At 31.7% G+C, this 8,356-nt stretch overlaps 1 long non-coding RNA gene across 1 annotated transcript; it reads right to left on the bottom strand.

The window, feature by feature from the left end:
* LOC145316141 (uncharacterized) lies at positions 1–3,340 on the bottom strand. Its single transcript, XR_013878323.1, has 3 exons — positions 3,203–3,340; positions 1,299–1,392; positions 1–245 (listed from the first exon to the last, which is right to left on the bottom strand). It is a non-coding gene; the product is annotated as an uncharacterized LOC145316141 (long non-coding RNA).
* Between the last annotated feature and the right edge of the window lie 5,016 nt (positions 3,341–8,356).

The following is an 8,356-nucleotide window of genomic DNA, read 5'->3' as shown; positions in this document are numbered from 1 at the left end:
TGAAATATCTTATTTTATTTTATCACAAATCATTTATAATTTCGGAATAAATAATTATATATGCTACTGATCTTGGAATGTTTTTTTCTTGTTTACGAGTTTTTACTTAAGCGGAGCGAGTAAGGGCATCGTAAAATAAGGTTGAAGGATTGTCCATTCAGAGATTCAAATATCATTTGGTAGATTCTCTCCCTTTACCCAGCAACGAGGAGGTCAGCTGGGTGTCCTTTGCATCATCATTGTTCCTGAAAAAAAAAACAATACTTAATCAAAGAGGACATTGCATAATTTACTTTTTTTTGTCGTTTATGTAGGAAATAATTTCTCATTTGAAAAGTAGGTACTAAGTAGTAAAGAAACACATGTCCAATAAGTTATTAAGTGCTAGCGGCTGTGCTTATGTAAGCCTTAAAGAAACAAGGATGACAACATCCATAAAAGCGAAGCACTGAAACGGTAGGACTAACGGACATTAACACTTGTACAGTGTCAGAACTGAATAATCATAATATAAATGTATAAGAATCAAAGCAAAATTGTAAGTAAATTTGTTGAAAAACTGATTGATTCAAGATAATGTTTATGGTCATACTAACATTTTTAGGACTTGATTATAGAGTTGCTTCGCTGATTACATTATACTTTGTTGTCCCAGGAATCAATATACCAAAAATCAGATCAATCGGATGATTAGATCACATAAAAATTTGTTGTTAAAAAGTAAAAAAATCAACATGTTTAAAATGGACGTACGGACATTTTGGTGATGATTATAGAGTTGCTACGCATTCTAAATCGTACCTAGCTATTAAAGGAATCACCATGCAAAATTTGAAATCGATAGGACAATTCTAACATGCCTAAATTAACGAAAAAAGCTATCCGTTACGGACGGACGGACGTACGGACGGACCGACCCTAATTATAGAAAAGCTTCGCTTTTAAAAAGGGGACTTTTCTCTAACAATTAAAAACAAACTTTATGACCTTTCGAAATAGCCTAAAAAAAATTCATCTCGTTCTTGCATTGTTCCTTTTTGTTAGTTTTTAAGAAATTAAACATGCATTTCAACATTTTTGCATCTTAACTACAGTGTGTTTTTTTTATGAGAACTTTTTTGCATATTCCTGTTATAGTTGTAAGAATTTAATGATTAATAGCTTATTTTCTTCGTTTTTTTGAGGCAATTAATAAAAATTAAAAAAATATTTCAGTTTTTCATTTCATTGATTGCAATATTACGACCTAAAACAAGAGTTCGAGTTTTATCATTGAAGAAAAAGCTGCATATATTTACCTTTATATATAGGATGTAGTGTGCAGAGAAATTCTTCGTAGTTTTATTCCGTTGGTAAAAGGTGTTGTTGTTGTGTCGGTCTCCTTACCATTACCTTAAAATTTATAAAAAATCATAAATAACCGTCCTTATAATAACAGGATGTATGTCTGTCTCTGTGTACTGAATATTCTTATAGGTCTAGGTCAGGTTTCATCTTTTTTTTTAGAAAGAGTACCACTACCACTCTATTATCGCTCCCAGAAAAAAAGCCAACTCCCACCCCCACTTACAAAAAATCCTTTAAATTTTGTTTTTACTTCTTTCAAAATTAAAAGTATCTTGGCAATTTTTACGCAAAAAATTAAGCTTAAGAATATAATTTTCAATCGCCAAATAAAGTAATTGAATCTCGAAAAATCTATTGATATTTAACATTTTTTTCAGGTTTCTGTTAGATATGGTTAAGTGCACGTAAGCTCCATGTGTATGAAAGAATTAGCGACAATAATATCTTAAAACAAGGATGACAACATCCATAAAAGCGAAGCTCTGAAATGGAAGGACAAACGAACATTAACTCTTGTAGAGTGTTAGAACTCATTGATCAGTAAATTTAAAGTATAAAAATCGGAAAAATTGTAGGGTTAACCACTGCTGAAATACAGGATAATGTTTAAGGACATACTTACATTTTTAGGACTTGTTTATAGAGATGCTTCGCTTATAATATTGTACTTTGTTGTCCTAGGAATCAGTATTTCTGGTATTGATTATAGAGTTTCTACGCTTTCTAAATTGTACCTAACTACTATAGGATTCACCCTGCAAAGTTTGAAATCGATGGGACAATTCTCACATGCCTAAATTAACAAAAAGAGCTATTCGTTCTAGACGTTCAGACGGACCGACCCTAATTATAGAAAAGCCTCGCTTTAAATAAAATAAAAAGCAGATGCGCAATAAATCACACTGTTATCCTTTAATATAAATTAGTAAGGTTTTTTTTTACTAAAGCTTAATTTCTCGGAAATTAGAGGCAAAGGTCTTAGTTAAAGATCTCAGAAATGGCTGCTTCAAATTAGTTTTTTTTTCAGGGAAGCTGTATAAATTTCTTGGGAGTAGTTAAGCTATTTTCTGACCTCGCCATGGGTTAGAGGTTAGAGGTGGTGAAGTAACTAGTCTTGAAAGTCTAGAAAGGTCTTGGGTAGGTTTTAGACTATTATTATCGTCAAGAGGCTAGGGATAAAGGAACTACTAATATTATAAATCCCTTTTGATAAATATTATTGCTGTACTAAAATCCATTTTTTATACCCGCAACAGTAGATTAACACATTACGCATCCGCTCATCATTGGGGAGGTGAAAGGTACGAACCTTGGCTTACGCCACTTTATAACTAAATACGTTAAAAATGGTTCCTACTGCAGCTATATCAGGTGCACGATATTAATAGTTAGAGTAAGGGAAATGCCTTGGCCCAAAACAGGCGCAACTTATTAAAAGGGAAAGCCAGAGGGGGGAGAGGGAGGCAGAACTAACCTAAATCTAATATATTCAACAAATAAAAGCTAAGGTCATATCACTTCCCCTATAAGTTCTTTTGTCGCCGTTCCATTTTATAAAGAGAGGGGTAGGTTTCGTGTAAAATCCGTAAAGGTTATGTGTTATAAGTTAAAAACAGTAGTAGAACGATAAAAATTTATGTTAACTTAAAAAAAAAAATTGTTTATAGTTCTTTTCAATAAGAAATACACATATTTAGTGAATATTATCGTTTTACTACTATTTTTAAGCCTTAAAACACGCACCATTACGGATTCTACCAGCAACCTACCCCTCTCTTTTTCAATAGCGTTGGCTTTAAAAAGTAATTTTTAACTTGTGATTTTTGTTGCACATTACAAGAAAAAAAAGTAAAACCTGATTTGCATTTTGTTAGTAGAAACATCGTTTTAATCAATCTGCCGTCACTTTCTTCTCAGCTTTAGTAAATTTGCAGCTCATCCTTATTAAATATCTGAAAGATTCAAATTAACTTTATAGTATATTGAAACGAAACAGGGGATATATTACCTAAAGATAGAATACTTTGCCGCATCCATTACACCATATTTGTGAGGAAAGTTGTGTGTGACACATTTCAGGCCTTGTTTTAAACAATTAATTTACCCAAGCAATGAAAAAAAATTAAGGATAAGTCAGCTAGGACATTCCCCCTTTCTACAATTTATGTATTTATTTATAAAGGAAGCAAATGATATTGTCTTTAACGTTTATAATTAGTAATTATTATCCCAATATGTGTCACTTTATTTTAAGAGCTTATGCTTGCGCAAAAATATACACACACAAAAAAAAACGCAACGTAAACTTTACATCCCCAACTAACCCCTACTCCCCATCTCGCTTGATTTTTGATAACTTTTAGCAAACGTTGATATTGTAATATCTGAACAAAATCACAAATAAAATAATTATAATATAATGCATTAAAATAGTATAAGTATTGTAACATTTTAACATTTTTATTTAAATTCGAAAAAGATATTTGTTATTGTGTCCGCCATTTTTATTAGGTTGGTTAGACTATTCTAATTATCAGCTGGAACTTATTCTAAAAAATTTTTAGACGTTTCTTCAACATTGGAAAATTTTTAAAATAAATATAACACCAAAAATATTCAATTTTCATTTCAATAATTTGTTATATTAAAAGTACTTTAAGATTGCAGGTATCATTTTTTAATTTTCAAGAAAAATCAAATATTATTGAAATTATTTTTTTTTGGATCATGAGGACGTCAGTCTAAATTTTGTAAAGTCTGACCTCCAGCTGTTTTTCTCAGGGAAAAAGGAACATTAAATAATTTATTTTTAAAGTAAATATTCAAGAGTACGACTGAAAAAAGGTTGACCTCAAAAAAGGTTGACTGAAAATTTCTATCGGTCGACTGTTTAGCTTTTGTGAACTGGGCTTTATATTATCGCTTTGTTGCATAAATATCAGCATTAAGAATGCCAAAATGTTATGTAGTATTCTTATATGATTGGACTCACGAGTCCATTCGGAACATGGACAAGGGATCCATAATAGCCTTATTATAAAACTAGCAGCTACGCCCCTAGAGGCCTCTAGTGGCACTTTAATGTTTGGGTTTTTAAAAAAATAATACAATACCTTGCAATGTTACGTAGGAGTCTCTATTCGAGAACAAAAATTTCGATTTATTGTGATTTCTTTTGGGAGGGTGGTGGTATCCTCCCCCAAAATAGTTATAAACCTTCCCGGGACCTATCAGAAGCTACCCTGTTAAGGAGAACCCGATTGGTTAGCGAGATCCTTCGGTACAAACACACAGACACACAAACAGACATCCTATTACTTTAGTATAAGGATTAAAAGAATTTGAAATGTCTTAGCCCACAAACAGTAGAGTGTCGTTTAAAAAGTCTGTAAGATCTAAATGAATTTCATAGCCAAAAAAAACATTAAGCTTCATGGGGGAGGGGAGCTTATTTGTCTCCATCGCCCCATATAGGTTATAATAATCGGACTCTTACGATAACTATTCCGTTATGTAGGAACTGACTTATGAATGAACGTAGAAAAGCGTCGCTATTTAAAAAACTCTTTGATGATTTAATTTTGCTTGAATTTGATGTAAATGTGTGAGATTCGGCAAAAACCTGAAGAAATATCTTACTTTTAACACATAATCATTTATAAAGCCAAGCTTCTTGGTAATATTAGTAATTCTGTCCGTCCGTTAAATAAGAAAAAAAGCTTTTTTAGTTATGATTTTGACGACAACAGCAACGATAAGGCTTAAACATGATTATTTAGTAGATTTTTGATGTTTGATATTTCATAGATGTTTAAACATGCATTATCTAAAGGGATAAGACAATGAAAGATAATGATGATAAACAAAATTGACACTAATGTAGATTACAATTATTAGTAAAAAAGTTTGGATACTACTATTTTGGATCCAACCAATTATATTTTAAACATGTACCCAAAGTTTTTAAGGCAACGAATAAGATAACGTGTTGGTAAAATTTGGGTACCATGCTCATTTAGAGTCCAATGTCTCAGCAATTCTTAAGTATCTTAAGTTTTTATGTATGTTGTCATCCTTGTTATATTCAAACTTTTTGAGTCTAGGGCTGTAATTGAATTTTTCGCCGCTGTTCCGTCATCACTCAATTTTGGTATTCAATCAAAACAACAGAAATCTCATATTTGCAACTATTCCGAAAATATTACAATTGTAAAGTTTTAATGTACGGATTAATCACTTTTTTTATGGCTCCTATAGATTTTCATATCCTAGTCGCGGACAACTGACTAAAAAACTATATGATTAATCGTTCAGGGGAGGGGAATCGGGATAATAACACTCTCCTCCCCCCCCCCCCCTATCACAATAAAAGCTTTGGCGTTCTTCTTATACAAACTTTTGTGGTCCGGATAGCTATTTCAATAAAAAATAAACTGTATTTTTAAATTGAAGCTTTTTATAGTGCCTATAAAAAATGTCGTCATACAGGCCTACCATTTGTCAATTAAAATGTAACTGGTTTGCTATTGGTCAATTGAAATGTATACTGTCCTGCCATTGGTAATTTAGTCTGTGTATTGGTCTATCATTGTTCATTTATGTTGTATAGCGCTATTTTTTTATAGTCACAAAAACATATTCTTTAAAATTGTTCAAAGAATTTTTAGTAGGTTCAATCAAACACCATATCAATTTTACTCACATTGTGTAAGAAATATTAAGATAAAACACTATATTATATCACATCATATCTTCAATATAACAGCATATTTAAACTATGGATAAACCATTAAAAATCCAATCAGGAAGGTGTTAATTTCGAATCTCGACCCAACACAGCGTTATGAATGAAGACGTTATTATGATTCCTGTATAGCGAGAATGCCTTGGCCTAAGTTGCAACTCATAATCATGTTAGGACTTGGCTTAAAACAACCCTGAACAGTTAGGACTTGCATGCAAAAGGTTAGTTATCTGAAGGGCTTTTGACCGTATGATATAAATCATGAACTTCATTAGCAAGATTTGGTTCAGAGACTCACAGGAAAAAGATCTCTTGGTGTATCCCGTCCTCAATACGTTAATCAACCTTGATCCAATACTCATCCATGTTTATAAATTCCATTACATAGAACATATTAAATATAAGATTTGTCTGAAGTAAGTCCTCGCTTAATACAAAATTATAGGACACAATATCATCAATTATTCAGCGTTTTAAACTAAATCTTCAAACAAAAAGTATTTTTTTCCACAGTTTTTAAAATTCGTAAAAATAATCATTTTTATAAAGTTTTTACATTTATATTTTTATCTAGATACAAATCTTCAACTTACTAATACTACGGGGAATTTTGACTGTAAATTATACTGGTCCCCCAAAGTTGTATAAACTCGTTCTCTCATTTGTTAGCTTATACAGTTAGGGAGTTGAATCCATTTTTATAGAAGCAAAAATATAATCTATGATTATGGTTTGGACCCTCTAAAACTGTAATCTACCTTTCCACTTTCACCTCTCTAGGTGAAGATATCTTCAACGCCGATACGATTTTTGAAATGTAAGATTCTATTTCCCCTTCTCTTGGTGAAGATATCTTCAACGCCGATACGATTTTTGAAATGTAAGATTCCACTTTCCCCTCTCTTGGTGAAGATATCTTCAACGCCGATACGATTTTTGAAATTTAAGATTCCACTTTTGCCTCTCTTGGTGAAGATATCTTCAACAAGAGAGACAAAAGTGGAATCTTATATTTCAAAAATCGTATCGGCGTTGAAGATATCTTCACCAAGAGAGGGGAAAGTGGAAGGGTAGATTACAGTTTTAGAGGGTCCAAACCATAATCATAGATTATATTTCTGCTTCTATAAAAATGGATTCAACTCCCTAACTGTTATATGTATACTCTGGGAACTTTTCTGAAATCTTGTTGGGTTGTACAAAGTAGCAGTGTTCAAACTTGTTCAGCAAGTATAAGAATCTACAAAAAGGGTAATTTTGCAATATAAATCATTTCCATATCCACGCCTAATAATCGTTAATGGCATATAATATTGTGAATTTATAAGTAAAAATATCCTACATAGCTGACAATCCAAACCCTAAATTGAATATTAGATTACATAAAAAAAAATTGATTCCAAATCAATTTATAATAATGTGTTTGGATTGTTGTCCTGTCCATTTTATATTGAAGTTTACAAAAGTGGATACACATTTTTAAAAGCGAAGCTATTCTATAATTAGGGTCGGTCCGTCCGTCCGTCCGTCCGAGATAGTTAATTTATTCGTTAATTTAGGCATGTTAGAATTGTCCTATCGATTAAAAACTTTGCATGATGATTCCTGTGTAGTAGTTAGGTACGACTAAGAAAGCGTAGCAACTCTATAATCGTTACCAGAATGTCCGTACGTTCATTTTAAACATGTTGATTTTTGTACTTTTTTAATAACAATTTTTTTATGTGTTAAAATCATCCGATGGAACTGATTTTTTGATTACTGATTCCAATTACAAAAAAGGTACAATATTATGAGCGAAGCATCTCTATAATCAAGTATTAAAAATGTCAGTATGTCCTTAAACAGAATTCTGTATTTAAGAAGTTTTGCAACAAATTTACGTATAATTTTGTCAAACCTTTTATTTTTATATTTTGTATATTCAGTTCTGACACTCAACAAAAGTTAATGTTCGTCTGTCATATCGTTTCAGAGCCTCGCTTTTATGGATGTTGTCATCCTTGTTTTATAATTCTTCCTTATGAGTATAAGCCAAATTTGGTTTAATACACACACACAAAATAATCAGAGATATAAAGGGATAAGACAATGAACGATAATATTATGTATATTTCCAATGATGATAAACAAATTTACCACTTCTGTATATTATGGCTGAAAAGTTTGGACACTGCTAGTTTGAATAAACCAATTATCGGGGATGGGGAGGGAAAGGTATGGGGAAGTTAAGGGAATTAAGTGATGGGGGAATAAGGAAAGGTG

The sequence above is a fragment of the Acartia tonsa genome, chromosome 4 (assembly GCF_053477335.1).
Source record: "Acartia tonsa isolate MP-2025a chromosome 4, ASM5347733v1, whole genome shotgun sequence".
NCBI classification, from domain to species: domain Eukaryota; kingdom Metazoa; phylum Arthropoda; class Copepoda; order Calanoida; family Acartiidae; genus Acartia; species Acartia tonsa.
The sequence above is the reverse complement of the archived record's forward strand: the minus strand, read 5'-3'. Positions and strand labels throughout refer to the sequence as shown.